This window comes from Piliocolobus tephrosceles, chromosome 3 (assembly GCF_002776525.5).
Source record: "Piliocolobus tephrosceles isolate RC106 chromosome 3, ASM277652v3, whole genome shotgun sequence".
Taxonomy (NCBI): Eukaryota; Metazoa; Chordata; class Mammalia; order Primates; family Cercopithecidae; genus Piliocolobus; species Piliocolobus tephrosceles.
Window position 1 is genome coordinate 116703395 of NC_045436.1, and position 27900 is coordinate 116731294.

Below are 27900 nucleotides of genomic sequence, written 5' to 3' on the forward strand. Positions count from 1 at the left end.
TACTCCTTCTAAGCTGCCCTCAGCAGAATTAAAAGGATAAATATAATTTATCTTTTAATAATATATTATTCAGTATCATATAGGAACTTAGCTTGGGACTAGGACATAAACTTTGAGATTACGTATGACCAGTCTTAGATCACCTATAGCACTTTTTGTTGGAACTTTTTGTTCTAAGTTACTCTCCTACAATCTGGCTACTTGGTCATCATGAAAGTAGTTCTTAAACCAAAAATGCCATACATTCAGATATTTTGTCAAATACACACACAGCTGTTCATATACTTTGTTAGGTGAGCTTGATGAAGTCCCAGTCTTCTGTCTTTTTAGATGCTTTGACCACTTCATTACAAGAATGATTTCTTTTGAGGAACCACATGTATCAATACAGAGGTAAGAATAAGGCAACTGAGATTCCTCCTAATCCAAGAGCTCGAAGGAGGACCGTTAAGGATCAAGCCTGATCATTACCTATAAGGGTGCAGGACAGAAGCTTCCAAGATTCTTACACTCTGTTCAAGTATGTTTAGGAAGAATCATGAAACTATTTTAGCTAATTCATGTCCTGAATACCTCAAGCCTATTTCTGAAATCTAGCTTGCTAAATAACAAACCAGTGAAGTTTCTAATAAAAGCCATTTCTGATACTTACTGTGCTGGTTAGTGAAGTCTGGGCTGTTGACAGAGGAGATAAGGCTAACCAAAATGCCTGCAGGAGTATATTTACTCCTTTATAGAGTAATTTCTTACATTAGAGTGGAAACTTAAACTCATTGGCATATTAATGTAAATACTACATTGCCTTTGCTGAACTGTTTTAAAGCAAATTACATGTATCATAATACTTTTCAGATGTCTACTGATAATGATTTATAGATCACCCCATGATGAAGAGAGTAGATATCATATGCTCTGTTCCCAGTCCCAAGCAGGAGCAGCACTTAAAATGTCGTTGTGTATAGGTAACTTTCATATTCTTAAATCTTGTGGAGGAAGGAGAGACCTTATCATGGAGTTTTTCATGGTTTTTACATTTTAACTCTTTTGCTAATACTCATTTTGAGGAAAAAAAAATGCCACTTTTCCTTACTTAAAAACTAATGACTAATAAAAGAATATGATTTATATTACATAGAACACATGACTATAATGCAAGAAATCATAATGAAAAACTGGCACCCAGAATGTAGGGGTAAAATAATTCTTGGCTTGCAGTAGCTTATCTGTTGTTGATGTTTGTTCTACATAACAATGGATAAAAAACATTATAAAACTAAGAAATAATATGTTTATTATTAAGTTACTAAGTCTTAGTTATTGTACTAAGTTAGTCTTAGTACAATAATATGAAAGCAAGATCTTTTTCTTCAGTCATCTATAAGTTTCATTTATAGCTGTGTACTTAAACTCATTAAGAAGTCAATTTTGTTACTGAAAGTCTTGCAGAAAAACTAAATTTATTATTGAGTTTGAAACTCTCTTGCCCCCAATCTCTTTTTCCTCCACTGAAACAATTGTTTTTACTGCATTAATTTGGATAACTAAATTTTAGGAACACAGTATCACATTACAGCACAATAGATTTTAATGTAACACTAATACTAATACTAATGTACACAAAACTAGAAGATACAGATGAGAGGGCTTGTGAATATCTGTATACTCAGTCATATAGAATACATATAGGGTCGTACACTCATGTATACCAGTTATGAATGTTCTTTTCTTCTCCCAAGAGTTCTCCCTTCACACATTCCAATTATATTCATCTTAGAGTTCCTTTTCTTTGCTTCCTCAGACAGCAGCATTCACATTGAAAGTTAAATGTGATCGGGAACATGTATAAAAATACAGTTGGCAAAGGAGCAAAGAAAAAAAGGGTGAAAGAAATTCTGCATCAGGGAAAGGAATATTTTATGTGCAGAAACTACAGAAGGCAATATGATGTTGAGTAGTATTTCTCCGTCATTTGAAGGACTGTCATAAAATGTGTTAATCATTAAAGGAGACAAACTCTTTTTGGATACTTCATTCATATGTTACCTTTAAGTAAATCTGAAGCCACTACTTGTTACGCTAGTGATTTCCTGTCTACAATGGAGAAAAAAAGAATTACTATTTTAAATTATATTATAGTGAAATCCTTGTCGGTGGGGCACGTTGCCTTCACTTGAGAACTGTTTTACTGTCTTTATTTCATGAATGTTAACAGCATACTTTATCAGTTTTGAAAGGTTTCCAGTTAAAGGTTTAAAGTATGGAGGGACTGAGGCTGAAGAGTACAAAGGAAAAAATAGACAAGGTCTCAAAATTCTCTTTCCAGTGTTAGCCAGAAAATTCTCTCTATTTTGAATTCTTCCTCTAGACAAAGAATTGAAGGAATTGTGATATGTATTTTTTAAAATATTACTTAACTAAATAGGTCTTATTTTTTTTTGTCTAGGCTGGAGTGCAGTGGTGGGATCACAGCTTCTCACATCCTTGAACTCCTGGACTCCAAGCATTCCTCCCTCCTCAGCCTACCAAGCTAGGACTACAGTTATGTGCCACCATGCCCTGCTAATTTAATTTTTTTTTTAACAGATGGGGTCTCCCTGTGTTGCCCATGCTGGTGTTGAACTCTTAGGCTCGAACAATCTTCCCACCTCAGCCTCTAAAAATGCTAGGATTAGAGGCATGAACCCCCAAGCACAATCCCATTTTTATTTTTAAATATAAAGATGATGTTCCAACATTTAGAAAAAAACTCTTAGTTCATCTTTATATTAAGCCCAATCGGTATATATCTATTATTTGTATTTCAAATTTTGTTACTTTTCAAAATACATCCCTTTACAGAATGACAAATTTGTTCATATATATCCTGAAAACTTCTGGCACATAAATGCAATTGGCAGAGTCATTTATGAGGACAAAACTGTGAGCTCTAAAAGACCACCATCCATGCTAGCACAGACTAAAAAAGAAAAAAGAGATCACCATCTGTATCATCTTCATCTTTCTTCTTAAAACATTCTTAGCCTTACAACATTCCTGTATCATCTTCATCTTACAATATTCCTAGCCCCTGATACGTAGTAGGAGTTCAATACATGTTTTAGTTTAAAGATGCACATAATACTGTCATTGAATACACAATGCATTATCTTATATGATCTTCAAATCCCTGAGGTAGGTACCATTTCAATCTCTGTTTTGTTAGTGAAGAAATCTTGATGGTGAGTTCATGTAGCTTGCCCAAGGTTACACAATCTAAGTATATGCTACATTAACTTGTTTTTGCTACAATGTTCTGAATACTCTTTTAGAAGAAAGGGAGAAATTGAAAGTCTGCACTGAGAGGGCTTTTTGAGATCTAGTAGTTTCTGATTTGTTTTTCTAAGACCAGCGGAGCTGGCACAAAAGAACCAGCGGGTAGGCAAGTGTAGGAGCAAAACTGCAAGTTTATTTTAGTAACCTAAGGTGTGGAGAAGAAGTCTGTCCGCCTCTGGCAAAGAAGGCCGGCAGAGTTCCCCCGCCAAGCTCTCGGAGGGAGTTCCCACAGTCCCGACATCCCCACAGGAGTGGGTCTGTGAGAAGGCCGCGTGGCTCACTGGCCAAGAGTGGCTTTTCTAGGAGTGGGAGGGCAATAGGCGGGGCACGGGCGTGTGGGGGGCGTTCAGCAGGTGCGACCAGGTAAATCTTGGTCTCTTAGGATTGACGTCACCTGGCGCATGCCCAGTTGGTCTGCACCTTCCTGGTGGCCGGCTGCATTTTTGCGCTCCCGGGAAGAGTTGGTGGTGAAGAAGAACCCGGAAGTGCACCATCTTGCCTCCGTTCCTCCAAACAGTTTCCTTGTTGCAGCCTAGCGATTGGTATGTAATAGGTATTCAACAGATTTGAAATGGATGTATGAATACTCTGAGTTTCTGCTTTGGGCAGCAGACTTCCTTCCTTTCTTCTTTCTTTCCTTCCTTCCCTCCTTCTCATCCTTCCTTTCTTCTTTCTTCTTTTTTTCTTTCTTCTTTCTTTCTTTCATTCTTTCATTTTTTTTTTGAAGCAAATATTTCCAAATGAGAAAAGGAGAAAAAAGAAATCTTGGAAATCTTTATTTTCTTTTGAGAAGCCTTTGGAATACATAGGAGAAGAAATTCTCAGCAATTTTAGGCGGGGGCTCAGGCGCGCATGCTGGTGACTGTTGATAGGTCCAATTATACCATTTCTTTTAACAATGACACCAACTTATTTTCTTTTAATTTTCTACTCAGTGTTCTGTTCTAAGTTTAGATTTTTTTGTGACATTAAACTGTTTTTGAAGCAGTTTCTAAGGAAACCTCTTATGCAAGGCACTTAAGTCAACAATTAGAAAGTCGTTATGTGTAAATTAAGTGAAATAGGCTGTGTGCCTAGAGGCACAGATGGGAAGGGGCAGTTTCAGAGATTTCAGCTAGCCTGGCCTATATGTTTTTGTTTTTGTTTTTGTTTTCCAACAGCCATCTGCAAAACAAGCTTTTCAAGGTCCCCAAGGATGTTCAAGGTCAAATTGTACGAACAGTTTTTAATTATCAAAATTCATGTATACGTAGTCATTTAATATCTTCTTCCCCAGATAATACAAACCCTATGATAGCTCATGTGCCTGTCTTGTTTCTAACAACCAAATGAACAGAATGTAGCATTTTACCTATGTAAATAAATGTTTAATAAATATATAAGATAATACTATAAAAACACTTCATAGAATTTCTGGCTTATAGCTATTACTCAAAATGTTAGTTATTACAATTTTAGCCACCAATCTTTAACTTCTCTCCTCCTATATAGCCCTTTACATATTTGTGTTTTCTAGAGCTTCCCTCTTTTTTATATTATACTTTACAATATTCTCTAGGCAATATCATTTACTCCATGGTTTTTGTTTTGTTTTGTTTTTTGTTTTTTTTTCTGGAGACAGGGTCCCCAGAAAAAAAGTTAATAGTGCTCTCTTTCACTCTCAAGAATGTCTTGGTTTATATGATCACCTCCTTAAAGTTCACCCAATTTAGAGTGATAGGGTGATTGGGAATGGGGATGCTAATTCCAGTCCCTGATATGCTGACACCTAACCTCTTTCGTTACAACTGAGGTCCTTGCATTGAGCCAAGGCCACCAGTTCATGATCAACTTTTCTGTCAACTTGAATAACTTCTTCAGAGCCCTTAGTGTACTTTACAGATAGCTGGCCTTAGGTGGGATCTCTTCAGCACTGCAGAGATATTTTATTTGCATTGAATCCAAAAAGATGAGGGATAAGGAGGTCTCTCAATCTCTTTCATCCAGGAAAGCTCTCACTCTCCTAATGTGAATTTTAGCACCTTTTCTCTGTTATACATGAATTATGCATACCAGAGAGCATTACTTTGCCAAGTCTAGAAACTTTCTACTTTTACTTTCTATCATATTTCACATGACTACAATGTGATATGATTCTGTATGGATGATTCTGTATGGATGAAGATCTGTCCAAGGTTACAGATCATGTCACTGAAAGATTTAGAAGTAGCTCACAATTTTTACGTGACAGCTTCTCTTGCTTTTATTTATGCATGCCTATTTATATTATACATATACATTCATATTTATAAGCACGGAAAGAGTTTGGAAGGCTGTTGTTCAAATGATATTTATAAAAGCTATTTTTCCCCCTAGTCAGGCTAAGGAATAAAGGAACACCTGAAAATCATCCCAGGTACATTTTTACCAGCAAATATTTTTTGAGTACCAGCAATATGCTAGGCACTGTGTGTATAAAGTAACATAAGCAATAAAATAATTGAAATTTGAAAAAAAAACTTTTTTGTAGTTTGTGGCTCTCCAAATTAATTGCACATTCATCCTTTTCCCATAGAATATCATTTATTTCCAGTATAGCATATGTTATCCTATCTTATAGTCATTTGCTTCATTTTTATTGCCACTGTTAGGTTATAATTTCCTTGAAAGGAAACTCTGCCTCTTTATTTTTATAATGCCCAGTGCTTGCCCTATCATAGGTGCTAATTGTTTTATTTCCTTGGTGCTGATTTCTTAACTTTCCCTCATGTAAATCAATTTAGAGCTAAAATAACTTAGTGGAGTTGAAATCTCTGAGAAATGGCTTCAGCAGCAGGCTAAAAAGAAAAAGACAATTACAGAAATGATTGCCTAAGCAAAAGTGCCCAGAACAGAATTGAAAATAAAATTCCAGACCTTGATGTAAAATTAACTTAAAGCTCAGAGGACAATGTGTAAGTTTCAGAATGATTATAGCTTCCAGGAAACTTATCAGAGTTGACAGATGATGACCTTTGAGTAAGTTTACTTCGAGTAAGAACCATGCCTTATCATGTCCATCTATTCTATCTAGATAGTACCTTAAAGTGGATGCTAAATAAATGCTGTAGAAAGAATGGGTCTGTATGTATTACGTAATTTGCATTAAGTGTTCTACTAGGAGTAGTATTTATTTTAATGTTTAATGCTTACTTAATAATAAGAAAGCTATTGCTAATTATAAATAAAGTATATGCTTAGGAGTTAATGTTTCTTTATGAACAGAACAATTATTAGGCACTCAACACAGGCAAAAGAAACAGGAAAACGATAATTTCATCCTCTATGATTGGTCTGGCAAAATTAGGCATTTTCCCTCCTATCATTTGTTAGTTTCTCTGTAATGCAGCTCCTATTTCTATGCTGATGTTACTTATAGTTACTTACATATTTGTCAATTTTACTCACTGTAGGCCCCTCAAGGTACCCTTATGTGGCAGCTGAGGTCCTGACATTGAGCCAATGTCACCAATCCTTGACCAGGTCTTTCAATACTATTTCTTCTGATATTTACTCAAACTTTGTGAGTCTCAGTTTCCTTGTGTATAAAGTGAGAAAAGTAATACCTTCCTTCATAAGAGTGTTGTGAAGATAAAATGAGATAATGTGCAAATAAACTACTTAGTGTCACCTAATTTTCTGCATATTTGTAGTCATTCCTTCCATAACAATGAAATAAGCCTGCATACTCCTATCCGATAAAGTAGGAAACCCAATGCCTTTCCAATATTTAATGTGCATTCCCAAGAAAGGTTCTAGTTTCCCCCACATCTTGCACTTGGTATCCCTACTCCAAGGTTTTAGTACACCTTGCTCCCAATCTTTTTTTATTATTATTATTATTATTTTTTTTATTATACTTTAAGTTCTAGGGTACATATGCATAACGTGCAGGTTTGTTACATATGTATACCTGTGCCATGTTGGTGTGCTGCACCCATCAACTCATCAGCACCCATCAATTCATCATTTATATCAGGTATAACTCCCCAATGCAATCCCTCCCCCCTCCCCCCTCCCCATGATAGGCCCCAGTGTGTGATGTTCCCCTTCCTGAGTCCAAGTGAACTCATTGTTCAGTTCCCACCTATGAGTGAGAACATGCGGTGTTTGGTTTTCTCTTCTTGTGATAGTTTGCTAAGAATGATGGTTTCCAGCTGCATCCATGTCCCTACAAAGGACATGAACTCATCCTTTTTTGTGGCTGCATAGTATTCCATGGTGTATATGTGCCACATTTTCTTAATCCAGTCTGTCACTGATGGACATTTGGGTTGATTCCAAGTCTTTGCTATTGTGAATAGTGCCACAATAAACATACGTGTGCATGTGTCTTTGTAGTAGAATAATTTATAATCCTTTGGGTATATACCCAGTAGTGGGATGGCTGGGTCATATGGTACATCTAGTTCTAGATCCTTGAGGAATTGCCATACTGTTTTCCATAATGGTTGAACTAGTTTACAATCCCACCAACAGTGTAAAAGTGTTCCTATTTCTCCACATCCTCTCCAACACCTGTTGTTTCCTGATTTTTTAATGATTGCCATTCTAACTGGTGTGAGATGGTATCTTATTGTGGTTTTGATTTGCATTTCTCTGATGGCGAGTGATGATGAGCATTTTTTCATGTGTCTGTTGGCTGTATGAATGTCTTCTTTTGAGAAATGTCTGTTCATATCCTTTGCCCACTTTTTGATGGGGTTGTTTGTTTTTTTCTTGTATATTTGTTTGAGTTCTTTGTAGATTCTGGATATTAGCCCTTTGTCAGATGAGTAGATTGCAAAAATTTTCTCCCATTCTGTAGGTTGCCTGTTCACTCTGATGGTAGTTTCTTTTGCTGTGCAGAAGCTCTTTAGTTTAATTAGATCCCATTTGTCAATTTTGGCTTTTGCTGCCGTTGCTTTTGGTGTTTTAGACATGAAGTCCTTGCCCATGCCTATGTCCTGAATGGTACTACCTAGATTTTCTTCTAGGGTTTTTATGGTAATAGGTCTAACATTTAAGTCTCTAATCCGTCTTGAATTAATCTTCGTATAAGGAGTAAGGAAAGGATCCAGTTTCAGCTTTCTACTTATGGCTAGCCAATTTTCCCAGCACCATTTATTAAATAGGGAATCCTTTCCCCATTTCTTGTTTCTCTCAGGTTTGTCAAAGATCAGATGGCTGTAGATGTGTGGTATTATTTCTGAGGACTCTGTTCTGTTCCATTGGTCTATATCTCTGTTTTGGTACCAGTACCATGCTGTTTTGGTTACTGTAGCCTTGTAGTATAGTTTGAAGTCAGGTAGCGTGACGCCTCCAGCTTTGTCCTTTTGACTTAGGATTGTCTTGGCAATGCGGGCTCTTTTTTGGTTCCATATGAACTTTAAAGCAGTTTTTTCCAATTCTGTGAAGAAACTCATTGGTAGCTTGATGGGGATGGCATTGAATCTATAAATAACCTTGGGCAGTATGGCCATTTTCACGATATTGATTCTTCCTATCCATGAGCATGGTATGTTCTTCCATTTGTTTGTGTCCTCTTTGATTTCACTGAGCAGTGGTTTGTAGTTCTCCTTGAAGAGGTCCTTTACATCCCTTGTAAGTTGGATTCCTAGGTATTTTATTCTCTTTGAAGCAATTGTGAATGGAAATTCATTCCTGATTTGGCTCTCTGCTTGTCTGTTACTGGTGTATAAGAATGCTTATGATTTTTGCACATTAATTTTGTATCCTGAGACTTTGCTGAAGTTGCTTATCAGCTTAAGAAGGTTTTGGGCTGAGACGATGGGTTTTCTAAGTATACAATCATGTCATCTGCAAACAGGGACAATTTGACTTCTTCTTTTCCTAACTGAATACCCTTGCTTTCTTTCTCTTGCCTGATTGCCCTAGCCAGAACTTCCAACACTATGTTGAATAGGAGTGGTGAGAGAGGGCATCCCTGTCTTGTGCCAGTTTTCAAAGGGAATTTTTCCAGTTTTTGCCCATTCAGTATGATATTAGCTGTGGGTTTGTCATAAATAGCTCTTATTATTTTGAGGTACGTTCCATCAATATCGAATTTATTGAGCGTTTTTAGCATGAAGGGCTGTTGAATTTTGTCAAAAGCCTTTTCTGCATCTATTGAGATAATCCTTTGGTTCTGTTTATATGCTGGATTACGTTTATTGATTTGTGAATGTTGAACCAGCCTTGCATCCCAGGGATGAAGCCCACTTGATCATGGTGGATAAGCTTTTTGATGTGCTGCTGAATCCGGTTTGCTTGCTCCCAATCTTAACTATAGCTACTGTTTCTTCTTTACCCCTGCTGTTCTCTCTACCCTGGTATATTAGTCAGGGTTCTCCAGAGAACTATAACTAGTAGGTTTTGATATTATGAGATTTATTATAAGGAATTGACTCATGATTATGGAGATAATCTAGCCATCTACAAGCTAGAGGCCCAAGAAAGCCAATGGTACAAATTCTGGTCCAAATCTGAAGGGCTAAGAATCAGTTCTGATGGTGTAATTCCCAGTCCAAGAAAAAGACTGATGTCTCAGCCCAAGCAGTCAGGCAGAAAGAGAATTCACCCTTCTTTTACAGTTTTTGTTCTATTTGGACCCCTAGTGGATTAGATTATGCCCATGCATGTTGGGAAAGACCTTCTCTTTTACTCAGTTGACTAACTCATATTCTAATCTCTTCCAGAAACACTCTCACAGACATACCAGTAATAATATCTAACCACATATCTGGACATTTTATTGCTCAGTCAAATTGACACACAAAATTAACCATCACACTTGGTGTGAACATTGCTCCTTCTCCCTCATTCCTTCAAAACACATTTCACACATCAGTGACATGCTTCATAGATTTTCACTGATTCCTTAGTAATTTTGGGATTATGAGGCTGAGGTGCTAATTGCCATGGAGAGAGGGAAACAGCAACCTCAGTATTTATCCTAACTTCCCAGAAATGCATCACTTTTGTCACTTTTGGGGATTTTTGATTGCCTAGGTGTGCCTCTTTTTACCCACCAGGGAGCTGAGTCCACAGTCAGGCCTGTTGTGTGTGTATGTGTGTGTTCGGAGGTGATGGAAAGGAAGGATGACTTGTATTTAGTGGCCTCAGACTTAGAATTTAGCTCTGTTTGTTAATGCCGCTTTCAAATGCAAATCCTTGTTCTTAAATGTGTAGTGTCATGAACTGTTTCTCTAATCCTCCTAAATATTCTGTAAGTTCCTACTATCTGTGTACAAAAATACTTTATTGAGTAAATTTATATTCAACACAATTTACACATTTTAAATTTACAGTTGATGAATTTTGATAAATATATACCTATATGAAGAGAGAAGACAAAGATGGCAGAATGAAGGTCTCTACCAATTGTACCCCCTCCAGAGAAACACCAGATTTAACAACTATCTACACAAAAAAGCACCTTCATAGGAACCAAATACCAGGTGAGCAATCACAGTACCTTTTTTTAATTTCATATTGCTGAAAGAGGCACCGAAGAGGTTAGAGAAGATAGTCAGGATTGCTGATGCCACCCCTCCCCCATCCTCTGGCAGTGGTTGCATGGAACAGAGAGAGAATCTGTGTATTTAGGGGAAGGAGAGCACAGCAATTGTGGAACTTTACTTTGAACTCAGTGCTGTCCTATCACAGTGGAAAGCAAAACAAGGCTGAACTCAGCCAATGCCCATGGAGACAGCATTTAGACGAGCCCTAGACAGAAGGGAATTACTGATCCCGACAGTTGGAATTTGAGTTGCAGCAAGCGTTGCTACAGTGTGCTAAAGTGCTCTGGGGTTCTAAATGAACGTGAAAGGCAGCCTAAGCCACAAGGAGTGCAATTTCTATGCAAGTTCTAGTGCTGTACTGGGCTCAGACTTGGGAAGCATGCAACCTAGGGAGACACCAAGCGGGGTGGCTTAAGGGAGTGATTGTGCCACCCCTCCTGCAACCCCAGACAGCACAGCTCACAACGACAAAAGTGACTCCTTCCTTGTGGTTGAGGAAAGAAGAGGGAAGAGTAAAGAGGGCTTTTTATTGCATCTTGGATATGAGCACAGACACAGTAAGATAGGACACTAGACAGAGTTGTGAGGCCTCCATTCCAGGCCCTTGCTCCTGGATAACATTTTTAGATATGCCCTGGGCCAGAAGGGAAACTGCTACCTTCAAGGGAAGGACCTAGTCCTGGCAGGATCCATTACCTGCTGACTAAAGAAGCCTTAAGCACTGAATAACCGGCAGCGATATCCAGGTACTATGCTATGGGCCTTCAGTGAGTCTCTGAGACATACTGACTTCTGGTGAGACTCAGCACATTCCCAGCTGTGGTGGCTATGGTGAGAAACCCCTTAAGCTTGATAAAAGTGGAGGGAAAAGTTAAGGGGACTTTGTCTTGCAACTTACATACCAACTCAGCCACAGTGGGGTAGAGCACCAAGTGGGCTCTTGGGATCCCCAATTCCAGGCTTTGGCTCTTGGATGGCATTTCTAGACCTGCCCTCGGCCAGAGGGGTACCCACTGCCCTGAAGGTGAGTCACAGGCTTGGCAGCCTTTATCATGTGCTGACTGAAGAGCCCGTGGGCCTTTGAACATTGACAGTAGCTTAGCAGTATTCCCCATGGGCCTTAACAGGTGGTGGCCATGGGGAGAGGTGCCTATAGAAAGCGGAGGGAAGAGTGGTTTGAGTGCCAGGTTAGCTGCAGTGAATAGGACACCAAGTAGATTTCTAAGGTTTTTGACTTCAGTCTCTGGCTCCTAGATGGCATCTCTGGACCTACCTGAATGGAATGAACCATCCCAAAGGGAAGGACACAAGTCTGGCTGGCTTTGCCACCTGCTGATTGTAAAGCCCTAGGACCTCAAGCAAACATAGGCCAAGTAATGGTTACAGGAGGCTTTGGGCAAGACCCAGTGCTATGTTGACTTTAGATCTGATCCAGCACAGTCCCAGGGGTGGTAGTCACGGGAATGCTTGTGTCACCCCAATCCCAGCTCCAGGTGGCTCGTAACAGAGAGATAGTCCATTTGTTTGGAAAAAGTAAGGGAAGAGAGCAAGGGTCTTTGCTTGGTAATCCAGAGAAATCTTCCGGGTTTTATCTAAGACCATCAAGTCAGTACCTCCTAGAGTCTGCCAGAACCACATTGTTGCTGGGATTGGGGTCCCCACTAATGTAGATACAGATTAGGTCATAATACTCAAGTCCCTTCAAATACATAGACATTTTCCCCAAGAAGGATGGGTACAAATAAACCCAGACAGTGAAGACCACTGTCCATACCTAACTCTTTTTTTTGAGACGGAGTTTTGCTGTTGTTGCCCAGGCTGGAGTACAATGGTGTGACCTCAGCTCAATGCAACCGCCAACTCCCGGGTTCAAGCGATTCTCCTGCCTCAGCCTCCCAAGTAGCTGGGATTACAGGCATGTTCCACCACATCCGGCTAATTTTGTATTTTTAGTAGAGACGGAGTTTCACCACATTGGTCAGGCTGGTCTCAAACTTCTGACCTCAGGTGATCCGCCAGCTTCGGCCTCTCAAAGTGCTGGGATTACAGGCATGAGCCACTGTGCCCGGCCCATACCTAACTCTTAAGTGTCCAGACACTAACAAGCATCCACAAGCATCAAGACCTCCCAGGAAAATATGAGCTGAACAAATGAACTAAATAAGGCACTAGGGACTAATCCTGGAGAAACAGAGATATATGACCTTTCGGACAGAGAATTCAGAATAGTTGTTTTGGGTAAACTTAAGGAAATTCAAGACAACCCAGGGGAGAAATTCAGAATTCTATCATACAAATTTAACAAAAAGATTAAAATAATTAAAAATAATAAACAATCATCTCTACAAGGAGTGACAATTCATATGGTGAAAAATGCATCAGAGTCTCTTAATAGCAGAATTGATTAAGCAGAAGAAAGAATTTATGAACTTGAAGAAAGGCTATTTGAAAAATAAACAGTCAGATGAGACAAAAGAAAAAAAATAAAAAATAATGAAGCACAACTACAAGATCTAGAAATTGGCCTCAAAAGGGCAAATATAAGACTTACTGGCCTTAAAGACAAGTTAGATAAAGACATAGGGGTAGAAAGTTCGCTTAAAGGGATAATAACAAAGAACTTCCCAAACCTAGAGAAAAATATCAATATCTAAGTACAAGAAGGTTATATAACACTAAGCAGATTTAACCCAAAGAAGATCACTTCAAGGCATTTATTGGTAAAACTCCCAAAGATCATGGCTAAAGAAAGGATCCTAAAAGAAACAAGAGAAAAGAAATAAATAACATACCATGGAGATCCAATATGTCTGGTAGCAGACTTTTCCGTGGAAATTTTACAGGCCAGATGAAAGTGGCATGTAAGACAGTGGCATATTTAAAGTGTTGCAGGAAAAACCTTTTACCCTTTCTGGTCAAAATATCCTTCAAACATGAAGGATAAATAAAGACTTTCCCAGACAAACAGAAGCTGAGGGATTTCATCAATACTAGATCTATCCAACAAGAAATGATAAAGGGAGCACTTCAATCAGAAAGAAAAGGATGTTAATGTGCAATAAGTAATCACCCAAAGGTAAAAAACTTACTGTTAGTAAATACAAAGAAAAACACAGAATACTACAACACTGCCACTGTGATGTTGTAAACTACTCATGTCCTAACTAGAAAGGCTAAATGATGAACGAATCAAAAATAATAACTACAACTTTTCAAGAAATAGTACAATAAGATATAAAGAAAAACAAAAAAAGTTAAAAAGCAGGGGGATGAAGTTAAAGTATAGAGTTTTTATTAGTTGTCTTTTTGCTTGTTTGTTTATGCAAACAGTATTAAATTTTTATTATCTTAAAATAGTGGGTTATAATATACTATTTTCAAGCCTCATGGTAACCTCAAATTAAAAAAATCGTACAATAGATGCACAAAAATAAAAAGTGAGAAATTCAACCATACTACTAAAGAAAATCATCTTCACTAAAATAAAGACGGAAAGGAAGGAAAGAAGGAGGAGAAGACCACAAAACAACCAGAAAACAAATAACAAAATGGCAGGAGTAAGTCCTTACTTATCAATAATAACATTGTATATAAATGGAATAAACTCTCAAATTAAAAGACATAAAGTGGCTGAATGGATTTAAAAAAAAACAAGACCCAGTGAACTGTTGCCTACAAGAAATACACTTCACCTATAAAGACACACAAAGACTGAAAATAAAGGGATGGAAAAAGATATCCCATGCCAATGGAAACCAAAATAGAGCAGGAGTAGCTATACTTATATCTGACAAAATAAATTTCAAGACAAAACTATAAGAAGAGACAGGTTATTATATATAATGAAGTGGTCAATTCATCAAGAAGATATAACAATTTAAAATATATATGTGCCAAATATTGAGGCACTGAGACATATAAATCCAATAATATTAGAACTAAAGAGATAGAAGCCAATACAATAATAGCTGGAGACTTCACTCCTCTACTTTCAGAACTGGACAGATCTTCCAGACAGAAAATCAACAAAGAAACATCAGACATAATCTGCGCTATAGACCAGATGGACCAAATAGATGTTTGGAGAATATTTCATCCAAAGGCTGCAGAATATACATTCTTCTCATCAGCACATAAATCATTCTCAAAGATAGATCATATGTTAAGTCACGAAACAAGTCTCGGACATTTTAAAACATTGAAATAATATCTAGCATCTTTTCTGAGAACAGTGGAATAAAACTGGAAATCAATAAGAAGAGATATTTTGGAAGCTATACAAACATATGGAAATTAAACAATATGCTCCTGAATGACCAGTGTGTCAGTGAAGAAATTAAGAAGAAAACTGAAAAAGTTTTTGGAACAAACAATAATGGAAACACAACATACCCAAACCCATGGGAAACAGTGAAAGCAATACTAAGAGGTAAGTTTATAGCTCTAAACACCTACATTAAAAAAGGGAAAACTTCAAATAAATGACCTAATAATGCATCTTAACTAGAAAAGCAGGAGCAAACCCAACTCAAAATTACTAGAAGAAAAGAAATAATAAAAATAAGAGCAGAAATAAATGAAATTGAAATAAAAACACAAAAGATCAACAAAATGTAAAGTTTGTTTTTTTAAAGAAAAAATTTGACAAACCTTTAGACAGGCTAAGAATAAAAGAGAGAATACTCAAATAAAAGCGGAATGAAAAAGGAGACATTGCAAAGTTTTATCACAGAAATGGAAAAGATTGTTAGTGTCTACTATGAGCAACTATATGCCAGTAAATTGGAAAACCTAGAAGAAATGGATAAATTCCTAGACATGTAACCTACTAAGATTGAACCATTAAGAAATCCAAAACCTAAACAGAGAAATAACAAGTAATGAGATCAAAGCTATAATGAAAGTCTCCTGGCAAAGAAAAGCCCAGGTCCTAATAGCTTCATTGCTGGATTCTACCAAACATTTAAGGAACATATACCTATTCTACTCAAATGGTTCTGAAAAAGTAAGAAAGAGGGAATAATTCCAAACTAATTTTGAGTGGCTAGTATTACCCTGATACCTAAACCAGACAAAGACTATCAAAAACAAAGCACAGTCCAATATCTCTGATAAATATTGAAGTGAAACTCCTCAACAAAATACTAGCAAACTGAATTCAACAATACATTGAAAGGAGCACTCACCATGACCAAGTAGGATTTATTCCAGGGATGCAAGAATGGTTTGATATACACAAATCAATCAATGTTATACTTCATATCAACAGGATGTAGTGCAAAAACCATATGATCATTTCAATTAATTCTGAAGAAGCATTTGATAAAATTTAACATTTTATATGATCAAAATCCTCACAAAACTGGGTATAGAAGGAACATACCTCAACATAATAAAAGCCATATATGACAGACCCACAGCCAGTATTATAGTGATTGGGGAAAAACTGTAAGCCTTTCCACTAAGATTTGAAACATGACAAGGATGCCCACTGTTACCACTGTTATTCAACATAGTACTAGACACTCTAGCTAGAGGAGTCAGATAAGAGAAGGAAATAAAAGGCATCCAAACAAAAAAGGAAGCAATAAAATTATCCTCACTTGCACATGACATAATCTTATATTTGGAGAAAAACCTAAAGACTCCACCAAAAAACTATTAAAACTGATAAATAATTCAGTAAAATTGATGAATACAAAATCAACATACAAAAATCAGTAGCATTTCTATATGCCAATGGCAAACAATCTGAAAAAGAAATCAAGAGAGTAAACCCATTTACAGTAGCTGCAAATAAAACAAAATATCTAGGAATTAGTTTAACCAAAGTAGTGAAAGATCTCTGTAATGAAAAATATAAAATATTGATGCACAAAATTGAAGAGGACACAAAAAAGGAAAGATATTACATGTATATGAATTGAAAGAATAAATATTGTCAAAAGGTGCATACTATCCAAAGTGATCTATGAATTCATTGCAATCCCTATCAAAATACCAATGACATTCTTTGCATAAATAAATAAAGTCCTAAAGTTAATATGGAACCACAAAAGACCCCCAAAAAGAGTAGAATGATGGTTACCAAAGGCTGAAAAGGGTAGTGAAAGGGTGGAAGTATTGGGGAGAGTTAATGGGTACAAGAAAATAGTTAGACAGAATGAATAAGACCTGGTGTTTGATAGAACAACAGGGTGACTATAGTCAGTAATAATTTAACTGTACATTGTAAAAACTAAAACAGTATAATTGTACATTGTAAAATAACTAAAAAAGGGTTACACAAAGGATAAATCCTTGAGGTAATACATATCCTATTTACTCTGATGTGATTATTATGCAATGCATGCTTGTATCAAAATATCTCATGTATTCCATAAATATATATACCTATTATGTACCCACAAAAATTAATATATATATATAAATATATATATAATATATATATATATCTGTGTGTAACCACTGCTACAATGAAACTATAGGATAGTTCTGTCATTCCTAAAAGGCCCCACAAGATAATTTTGAAGATAGCCCCCCACCACCAGCCCCCTCAACTCTGGCAAACACTAATCTGTTTTATTTATTTTTTATTTTTCCATAAGTTACTGAGGTACAGGTGGTATTTGGTTACCTGAGTAACTTCTTTATTGGTGATTGGTGAGATTTTGGTGCACCCATCATCCAAAAAGTATACACTGCACCCTATTTGTAGTCTTTTATTCCTCACCCTCTCTCATCCTTTCCCACAAGTCCCCAAAGTTCATTGTATCATTCTTATGCCTTTGCATCCTCATAGCTTAGCTCCTACATATCAGTGAGAATATAAGATACTTGGTTTTCACTTCCTGAGTTACTTCACTTAGAAAAACAGTCTCCAATCTCATTCAGGTCACTGCAAATGCCGTTAATTTATTCCTTTTTATGGCTGAGTAGTATTCCATCATATATGCATATACCACAGTTTTTTAAATCCATTTATTGATTGATGGACATTTGGGCTGGTTCCATGATTTTGCAATTGTGAATTGTACTGCTATTAACATGCATGTGCAAGTATCTTTTTCATATAATGACTTCTTTTTCTCTGGGTAGATACCCAGTAATGGGATTGCTGGATCAAATGGTAGTTCTACTGTTAGTCGTTTAAGGAATCTCCACACTGTTTTCCATAGTGGTTGTACTAGTTTACATTCCCACCAGCAGTGTAGTAGTGTTCCCTGATCACTGCATCCACGCCAACATCTACTGCTTTTTGATTTTTTGATTGTGGCTCTTCTTGCAGGAGTAATGTGGCATCGCATTGTGGTTTTAATTTGCCTTTCCCTGATCATTAGTGATGATGAGCGTTTGTTCATGTTTGTTGGCCATTTGTCTATCTTCTTTTGAGAATTGCCTATTCATGTCCTTAGCCCACTTTTTGATGGGATTGCTTGTTTTTTTCTTATTGATTTGTTTGAGTTCATTATAGATTCTGGATATTAGTCCATTGTCAGAGGTATAGCTTGTGAAGATTTTCTCCCACTCTGTGGGTTGTCTGTTTACTCTGCTGAGCGCTCCTTTTGCTGTGCAAAAGCTCTTTAGTTTAATTAGGTCCCAGCTATTTATCTTTGTTTTTATTGCATTTGCTTTTTGGTTCCTAGTCGTGAAATCCTTGCCTAAGTGAATGTCTAGAAAAGTTTTTTCCAGTGTTATCTTTTAGAATTTTTATAGTTTCAGGTCTTAGATTTAAGTCCTTAATCCATTTTGAGTTGACATTTGTATAAGGTGAGAGATGACGATCCAGTTTCATTCTCCTACATGTGGCTAGCCAATTATACCAGCACCATTTGTTGAAAAGGATGCGCTTTCCCCACTTTATGTTTTTGTTTGCTTTGTCAGAGATCAGTTGGCTATAAGTATTTCGGGTTTATTTCTGGGTTCTCTATTCTGTTCCACTGTTCTTTATGCCTATTTTTATACCAGTACCATGCTGTTTTGTTGCCTATGGCCTTATAGCACAGTTTGAAGTTGGGTAATGTGATGCTTCTGAATTTGTTCTTTTGCTTAGTGTTGCTTTGGCTATGTGGGCTCTTTTTTGTTTCCATATGAATTTTAGAATTGTTTTTTATAATGCTGTGAAGAATGATGGTGGCATTTTTATGGGGATTATATTGAATTTGTAGATTGCTTTTGGCAGTATGGTAATTTTCACAATATTGATTCTACCTATCTATGAGCATGGGATGTGTTTCCATTTGTTTGTGTCATCCATGATTTCTTTCAGCAGTGTTTTGTAGTTTTCCTCATAGAGGTCTTTTACCTCCTTGGTTAGGTACATTCCTAAGTATTTTATTTTATTTTATTTTATTTTTTGCAGCTATTGCAAAAGGGGTTGGGTTCTTCATTTGATTCTCTGATTGGATGCTGTTAGTGTATAGAAGAGCTACTGATTTGTGTACATTAATCTTGAATCCAGAAACTTTGCTGGATTCTTTTATGACTTCTAGGAGCTTTCTGGAGGAATCTTTGGGGTTTTCAATGTAAACAATCATATCATCAGCAAACAGTGACAGCTTAACTTCCTTTTTACAGATTTGGTTGCCCATTATTTCTTTCTCTTCTCTGATTGCTCTGGCTAGGACTTCCAGTACTATGTTGAAGAGGAGTGGTGAGAGTGGCCATCCTTGTCTTGTTCCAGTTCTCAGAAGGAATGCTGTCAACTTTTTTCCATTCAGTATTGTGTTGGCTGTGGGTCTGTCATAGATGGATTTTATTACATTGAGGTATGTCCCTTGTGTGAGGATTTTGCTGAGAGTTTTAATCATAAAGAGATGCTGGATTTTGTCAAATGCCTTTTCTGCATCTATTGAGATGATTATGTGATTTTTGTTTTTAATTCTGTTTATGTGGTGTATCACATTTATTGACTTGCATATGTTAAACCATCCCTGCATCTCTGGTATGAAACCCACTTGATCATGGTGGATTATCTTTTTGATATGTTGTTGGATTTGGTTAGCTAGTATTTTGTTAAGAATTTTAGCATCTGTGTTCATCAAGGATATTGGTCTGTAGTTTTCTTTTTTTGGTTATACCCTTTCCTGGTTTTGGTATTAGGGTGATGCTGTCTTCATGGAATGAATTAGGGAGGGTTCCTTCTTTCGCTATCTTGTGGAATAGTGTCAAAAGGATTGGTACCAATTCTCCTTTGAATGTCTGGTAGAATTCTGCTGTGACTCAATCTGGTCCTGGACTTTTTTTGTTGGTAATTTTTAAGTTACCATTTTAATCTCACTGCTTGCTATTGGTCTGTTCAGGTTATCTAATTCTTCCTGATTTAAGCTAGGAGGGTTGTATTTTTCCAGGAATTTATCCATCTCTTCTAGGTTTTCTAGTTTATGTGCATAAAGGTATTCATAGTAGCCCTGAGTGATCTTTTGTATTTCAGTGGTGTTGGTTGTAATATCTCCTGTTTCATTTCTTGGTAAGGTTGTTTGAATTCTTTTTCTTCTATTCTTTGTTAATCTTGCTAACAGTCTTCTATCAATTTTATCTTTTCAAAGAACCAGCTGTTATTTTCATTTATCTTTTATATTTTTTTGTTTGTTTCAATTTGTTTAGTTCTGCTCTGCTCTTGGTTATTTCCTTTCTTCTGCTGGGTTTGGGTTTGGTTTGTTCTTGTTTCTCTAGTTCCTTGAGGTGTGACCTTAGACAGTCTGTTTGTGCTCTTTCAGACTTTTTGATGTACGTGTTTAGGGCTATGAGCTTTCCTCTTAGCATTGCCTTATCTGTATCCCAGAGCTTTGGATAGATTGTGTCATTATTGTCATTCAGTTTGAAGAATTTTTTAATTTTCGTCTTGATTTTTTTTGACCCAATGCTCATTCAGGAGCAGGTTATTTAATTTATTTGTGTGGTTTTGAGGGTTCCTTTTGGAGTTGATTTCCAGTTTTGTTCCACTGTAGTCTGAGAGAGTGCTTGATATAGTTTCAATTTCTTTAAATTTGTTGAGGCTTGTCTTATGGCCTATAATGTGGTCTATCTTAGAGAAAGTTTCATGTGCTGTTGAATAGCATGTGTATTCTGCAGTTCTTGGATGAAATGTTCTATATATAATTGTTAAGTCCATTTGTTCCAATGTATAATTTAAATCCATTGTTTCTTTGTTGATTTTCTGTCTTGATGACCTATCTAGTGCTGTCAGTGGAGTATTGAAGTCCCCCACTATTATTGTGTTGCTGTCTATCTCATTCCTTAAGTCTATTAGTAATTGTTTTATAAATTTGGGAGCTCCAGTGTTAGGTGCACAAATATTTAGGATTGTGATATTTTCCTGTTGGACAAAGTCTTTTACCATTATATTATGTCCCTCTTTGTCTCTCTTAACTGCTGTTGCTTTAAAGTTTGTTTTGTCTGATATAAGAATAGCTACCCCCTGTTTGCTTTTGGTGTCTATTTGCATGAAATACATTTTTTCACCCCTTTGAGTTTTTGTGAGTCCTTATGTGTTAGCTGAATCTCCTGAAGGCAGCAGATAGTTGGTTGGTGAGTTCTTATCCATTCTGCAGTTCTGTATGCTTTAAGTGGAGCATTTAGACCATTTACATTCAATGTTAGTATTGAGATGTGAGGTATTATTGCATTCATCATACTATTTGTTGCCTGTGTACCTTGGTTTTTTTTTGTTTTTCATTTTTGCTTTTTAACTTGTATTCTTGTTTTATAGGTCCTATGTTATTTATGCTTTAAAGAGGTTCTGTTTTGATATGTTTCCAGGATTTGTTTCAAGATTTAGGGCTCCTTTTAGCAGCTCTTATAGTGGTGGCTTGGTAGAGGCAAATTCTCTCAGCATTTGTTTGTCAGAAAAAGACTGTACCTTTCCTTCATATATGATGCTTAGTTTTGCTGGATACAAAATTCTTGGCTGATAATTGTTTTGGTTGAGGAGGCTGAAGATAGGGCCCCAATCCCTTCTAACTTGTAGCGTTTCTGCTGTTAATCTGATAGGTTTTCCTTTACAGGTTACCTGGTACTTTTGTCTCAGAGCTCTTAAAATTCTTTCCTTCATCTTAACTTTAGATAATCTGATGACAATGTGCTGATGTGATGATCTTTTTGTAATGAATTTCCCAGGTGTTATTTGTGCTTCTTGTATTTGGGTGTCTAGATCTCTATCAAGGCCAGGAAAGTTTTCCTCTAGTATTCCCCCAAATATGTTTTCCAAACTTTTAAATTTCTTTTCTTCCTCAGGAACACTGATTATTCTTAGGTTTTGTCATTTAACATAATCCCAGACTTCTTGGAGGCTTTGTTCATGTTTTTTTTTATTCTTTTTTCTTTGTCTTTTTTGGATTGGGTTAATTTTGAAGACCTTGTCTTCAGGCTCTAAATTTATTTCTTCTACTTGTTCAACTCTATTTCTGAGACTTTCCAGAGCATTTTGCATGTCTGTAATTGTGTCCAATGTTTCTTTAAGTTTTGATTGCTTTTTCTTTATGCTATCTATTTCCTTGAATATTTCTCCCTTCACTTCTTGTATTGTTTTTTGGACTTGCATTGGGCTTTGCCTTTCTCTGGTGCCTCCTTGACTAGCTTAATAATTAATCTCCTGAATTCTATTTCAGGTAAGTCAGGGATTTCTTCTTGGTTTGAATCCATTGCTGGTGAACTAGTGTAATTTTGGGGGGATGTTAAAGAGACTTGTTTTGTCATATTACCAGAGCTGGTTTTCTGGTTCCTTCTCATTTGGGTAGGCTCTATCAGAGGGAAGGTCTAGGGCTAAAGACTATCGTTCAGATTGTTTTGTCCCATGTGGTACCCTTGATGTAGTACTGTCCCCCTTTTCCTATGGATGTGGCTTCCTGTGAACTGAACTGCAGTGATTGTTGTCTCTCTTCTGGATCTAGCTATCTAACAAGTCCACCTGGATCTGGACTGGTACTGTCTGCACAGAGTTCTGTGATGTGAACTCTCTATGGGTCTCTAAGCTATGGATACCAGCACAGTATTTGGGGGTGTCTTCCAGGTCCTGCAGGAGCAATCTGCTTCCTTCAGAGGGTCTGTGTGTCCTCTTGCGATTGCTGGTTTGTTCTTGTAGTCAATCTGGTGCTAAAACTCATGATGTGAGCCTCCACATGCTGCTCTGTCTGTCCGAGTTGGAACTACAATCTAGTCCTGCCTCCTGTCTGCCATGATGATCTTTTGTCATTAATCTGCTTTCAGTCATTACAGATTAGATTTCCCTTTTTGAGAAACTTATGTGAATGAATTATTCTGACATCTTTCATCATATTGTTTTTGAAATTAATTCATCATGTTGGATGTATCACTGTTCTTTTTTTATTGCTACAGCATGGCATCACATTGTACAGTTATACCAACTGTAGTCTATTCATTCACTTGCTGATAGACATTTGAGTTGTTTTCAGTTTTGGACTCTTATGAACCAAGCTGTTACGAACATAAATGAGTACAGTTGTACACATTTTATGTACAGTTGTACACTTTATTTAGAGATATGCCTTTATTTCTTTTTATTTCATATCAAGGAGTATAATTACTGAGCTATATGGTAAGTATATATTTAACTTTATGAGAAACTGGCAGACTGTTTTTCACAATGCTGATACCATTTTAAATCTCAGCGAGTAATAAATGTGAGTACTAGTGTAACTGTAATAGGTTCATTGCCTGATGCACACAGCAAGTCAATATGCTGAGACACAGGGTTGCATCAAAGAAAGAGGTTTAATTGAAGTGTCACTGAATGAGGAGATGGGAGGTAACCTCAAATTCATCTCCCTGGGAAGTTTGGGAGTACAGCTGTCAAGGGTTTTGGAGTTGTCCAAAGTGTGGAGATTGTTGATTAGTCCAAGAGTATAGAGTGAAGTCATGGGACAGAGAGATGAAGAGACTGTATTCTCATGCTGATAATGTTCTTATGTAGGGGTCTTCAAACTGGTTGCTGGAATTCAGGGTCTGAGAAACATCTTAAGCAATCCTTAAACAAAAGCCTTATATTTCTAATGTCAGAGGTCCTGTCTTAGGAACAATGGGAATGCAGATGTTCAATGTCCACTGCTATATAACTGTTAGCAACAAAGAAGAGGACTTAAATGTAATCTAATTAATTTCATCTGAGTTATTAAATATTTATTCCCTTATCTCTTTAATGTATGTTGCATCTGTACTGATGTCTTCGTTTTCACTCTTTAAGGGTAGTTTTTGTCTTCTCTCTCCCACTCTCTTTTTCTTTATTAGTTTTGCTATAGGTTTATCATTTTTTAATAGACTTTTTGATAGAACTAGTTTTGATGCTTCTTTCCACAGCTTTTGCTGATTTTTTTCATTGTTAACTTTTTATTTTTTTCTCTTCTCAGTTTGTAACACAAAGTATCACTTTGTAATATTTTTTACTATCTAAAAGAGGAAAAAAACTGAAAAAAATTAAACTGAGCCTAAGAGATCTGTGGGAAAATAAAAAGCAGTCTCACGTATGTGTAATTGGAGTTCCAGAATTAAAGTGGTATGGTAGAAAATTATTGTGAGGAATAGCGGCTGAAGAAATTTAAATTGGGTGAAAATTATAAATGGACAGATATAAAATTCTCAACAAATTCCAAGAAGGATGGACATACAAGCCCACAGAAAATCATACAAATCCATATTATAATTGTAGTCTGAAAAACAATGTGTGCTGAGCTAAATACTGTCCCCCTAAAATTCATGTCCACCCAGAACCTCAGAATGTGACCTTATTTGGAAATAGGGTTTTTGCAAATGTAATTAGTAAGGTGAGTTCATACAATATTTGGGTGGGCTCCAGTCCAATGACTGTTGTTTTTATAATAAGAGAAAGCAAAGACACAGAGAGGCACAGACACAAAAAGAAAATGCTATATGATGATGGAGGCAGAGATTGGAGTAGCTGTAAGCCACATCATACCAAGGATTGCTGGCAACCAGCAGAAGCCGGAAGAGACAAAAAAGAATTCTTCCCTAGAGTCTGCAGAGAAAGCATGCCCCTGCTGACTCTTGAATTTAGACTTCTAGCTTCCAGAACTGTGAGATAATAAATTTCTGTTGTTTTAAGCCACGCAGTTGTGATACTTTGTTATGGCAGTTGTAGGAAACCAATACACAGTGATAAAAAAAAAATTTCCTAAAGCATCCATAGGAAATTGACACACTACATACAGAGGAATAAATATAAGAACGATTTCTGACCTCTTGTAGCAACTATACAAGCCTGAAGACAATAGAACAAGTTTTCAATGTGCTCAAAGAAAAAAATAAAGTTAACCTGTAATTCTATCTTCAGTCAAAGTATCTTTCAGAGGAGAAAAAAATAAGTATTTTTCAGACAAACAAAAGCTGAGAAAATTTTTCTTCAAAAGATCTCCACCTCAAGAAATATTAAAGAAGTTCTTCAAAGGGAAATGATACCAGATAGAAAGTTGAGTTTACACAAAGGGATAAAAATGGTAAGTTTGTAAGTAAATAAAAATTTTTTTTCTTAAAGTACTTGAAAAGATTACAAACTGCCAAAAACAAAAATTGTAACAATGTATGTGAGATATGACATGTATAGAAATAAAATCTATGATGTCCTTATCTTTGCTCTTGTTTAAGTAATATATATATGTTCTCTGGCTGCTTTTAAGATTTTTTTCTTTATCTCTGCTTTCAGAAATTGGATTATGATGTGCTTTGTGTGATTTTCCTTATTCTGCTTGCAATTTATTAAATGTGTAGGTTTATAGTTTTAAACAAAATCGGATAATTTTTGGCTATTGCTTTTCCAAATTTTTTTCCTTTCCTCTTTCTCTCTTCTCTCTTTGTGGGACCCCAATTTCAAATATTGTTCCACAAGTCACTGATTCTCTGTTTTTAAAAAACTCAGGCTTTTATATCTCTATGCCTCATTTAAGTTACTACTTGTGTGTCTTCAAGTTTACAGATCTTTTCTTCTGCAGTATTTAATCTACTTTTAGTCCTATCCCTCATCCAGTGTCTTTTATATGTAAGTATTACATTTTTTATCTCTGTAAATACCAGTTGGATACTTTTTTCTATTTCTTACATCATTATGTTTGTCTTTTCCTCTATCTTAAGCATATGGAGCATATTTAAAATTAGCTGTTTTCATGTCCTTGTTTGCTAATTCCATAAACTCTGTTATTTCTGGATTTGTTTCTATTTATTAATATTTTTCCTTATGGGAAAATAAAAAATAATTCTTCTTTCCTGCTTCTTTTCACACCTGGTAATTTTTATTTGGATACCAGACAATGTGAATTTTATGGTTTTGGTTGCTGAATTTATATTTTATTCTTTTGAATATTTTTGAGCTTTGTTCTGGCAGGCAATTAAGTTGCTTGAAGTTAGTTTGATCCAGTTGAGGCTTGCTTGTAAGCTTTGTTTGAGCAGCACAGAGCAGTCTTTAGATTATGGCTTTAAAAGTATACTCTTCTGAAGATTCTGCCTGTTGCCCCTAGTATTGCGAGATCTTTTCACTGACTTGTGGGACACAAGCTATCCCAGTGCTGGATGAGTTTTGTAAATGGTTTGATCATTTCCCACACTGCTTTTTGGTGGTTCTAAACTCCACCTTATGGAGCGTGACCCTGGCAAGCACAGATCAGTATTCAGAAAAAGACTCAAAAGGACTGCCTGAAGGTCTCTGGAATTCCCTCTTCTTAGGTATTCTGCCTTACAAACTCTAGATGTTTTTCACCTTACCATGTTTTGATCTCTGTTTTCTCAACTGAGTGATATGACCAGGCTCTGTTTGTGCTTTTCTGTCTATGCTGAGGCATGGAAAATTTTCTGGACAGCAAATTAGGGCTTATCTATTTATTTTCAATGTATCAGAGATGACAGTCTTGTGCTGTCTGTCATCGAATGTCTGAAAACAATTAATGATATATTTTGTCTGGTTTTCTAGCATTTTAATGTGGTAGAATGATTCCATCTCCTGTTGTTTATGGGTAGAAGCAAAGGTCCAAATAATAATATCATTTAAAAAATCAAGAGTTATAAGAGGATTAAGAACTTTTGGTTTGCTAATTAGGAAACCCAAAAGAAATTATATATTTACTATAACCCACATTTTATAAAAGAAAGGATATTTTAACAACAAAAATTTAAGATAAGCATATTAATTAGGTAGGATAATCCTTTCTATTGAATAAATTAGATTGTATGAGGGTTTAAATTATTCATTTTTCTCTTATTTAGTCATATATGAGTAGAGTTTACTTATGATGGCTCTAATCTGTTGGTTTGTGGTCAGAAGCCACTGATCCAGGCCTTCTTTTTCCTATGTCAATTTTATGGAAAAAGCACTAAGGTTCAGATAAATTAATTTAAAAAGCAATATATATTTGGCAATATAGCCAAGGTTAAAACTCAGGTCTCTGGACTCCTAGTGTCATGCTCCTTTTCCTACATTGCCATGAAGTTTTCCATGTGTATCAACATATTCAAATTGAACTATTAGACACCCTCGATATTATCTTCCTATTGAGGTATTACAATTATTATTAACATTATTTTGCTTTTATTTCTATTTAGGTATTATATCTAGTGAAGTTATCTTGATTATTTTCCTTAATCCACATTAGTTTCTAATCTGGGTTAAGTGAAACTACTATCAAGATAAAATGCTATCTAATCTTGGTATGGTATTTTGTACTGACCAAACTGAGTTCATATTATTTTTAGCTTCCAGAAATTAAGAAGTATGCACAATAAGGCAGTCAGAATAAGAACCCCAAAATGTCATAAAACATTTAAACATAATCATACAGTATTTATTGAATTAAATTCCATTTGAAAACTACTGAGTTGATGACCATCAACCTGAAAGAAAACAATTTACAAAACACATATTCTAATTCTTAAATCAATGAGAAGTTACTTACAAAGATGACTTTATTTTATAAAGAACTTGAAATTACTTAGTTGTCTTCAGGCAACTAAGATTTGTATTTTCTGAAACTAAATTTAAAATCTCTTTCCTACCACTTCTCCTCTCATTTACTTGCTTATTCCAAGAATGAGAAGAAGTCATATTTTATTC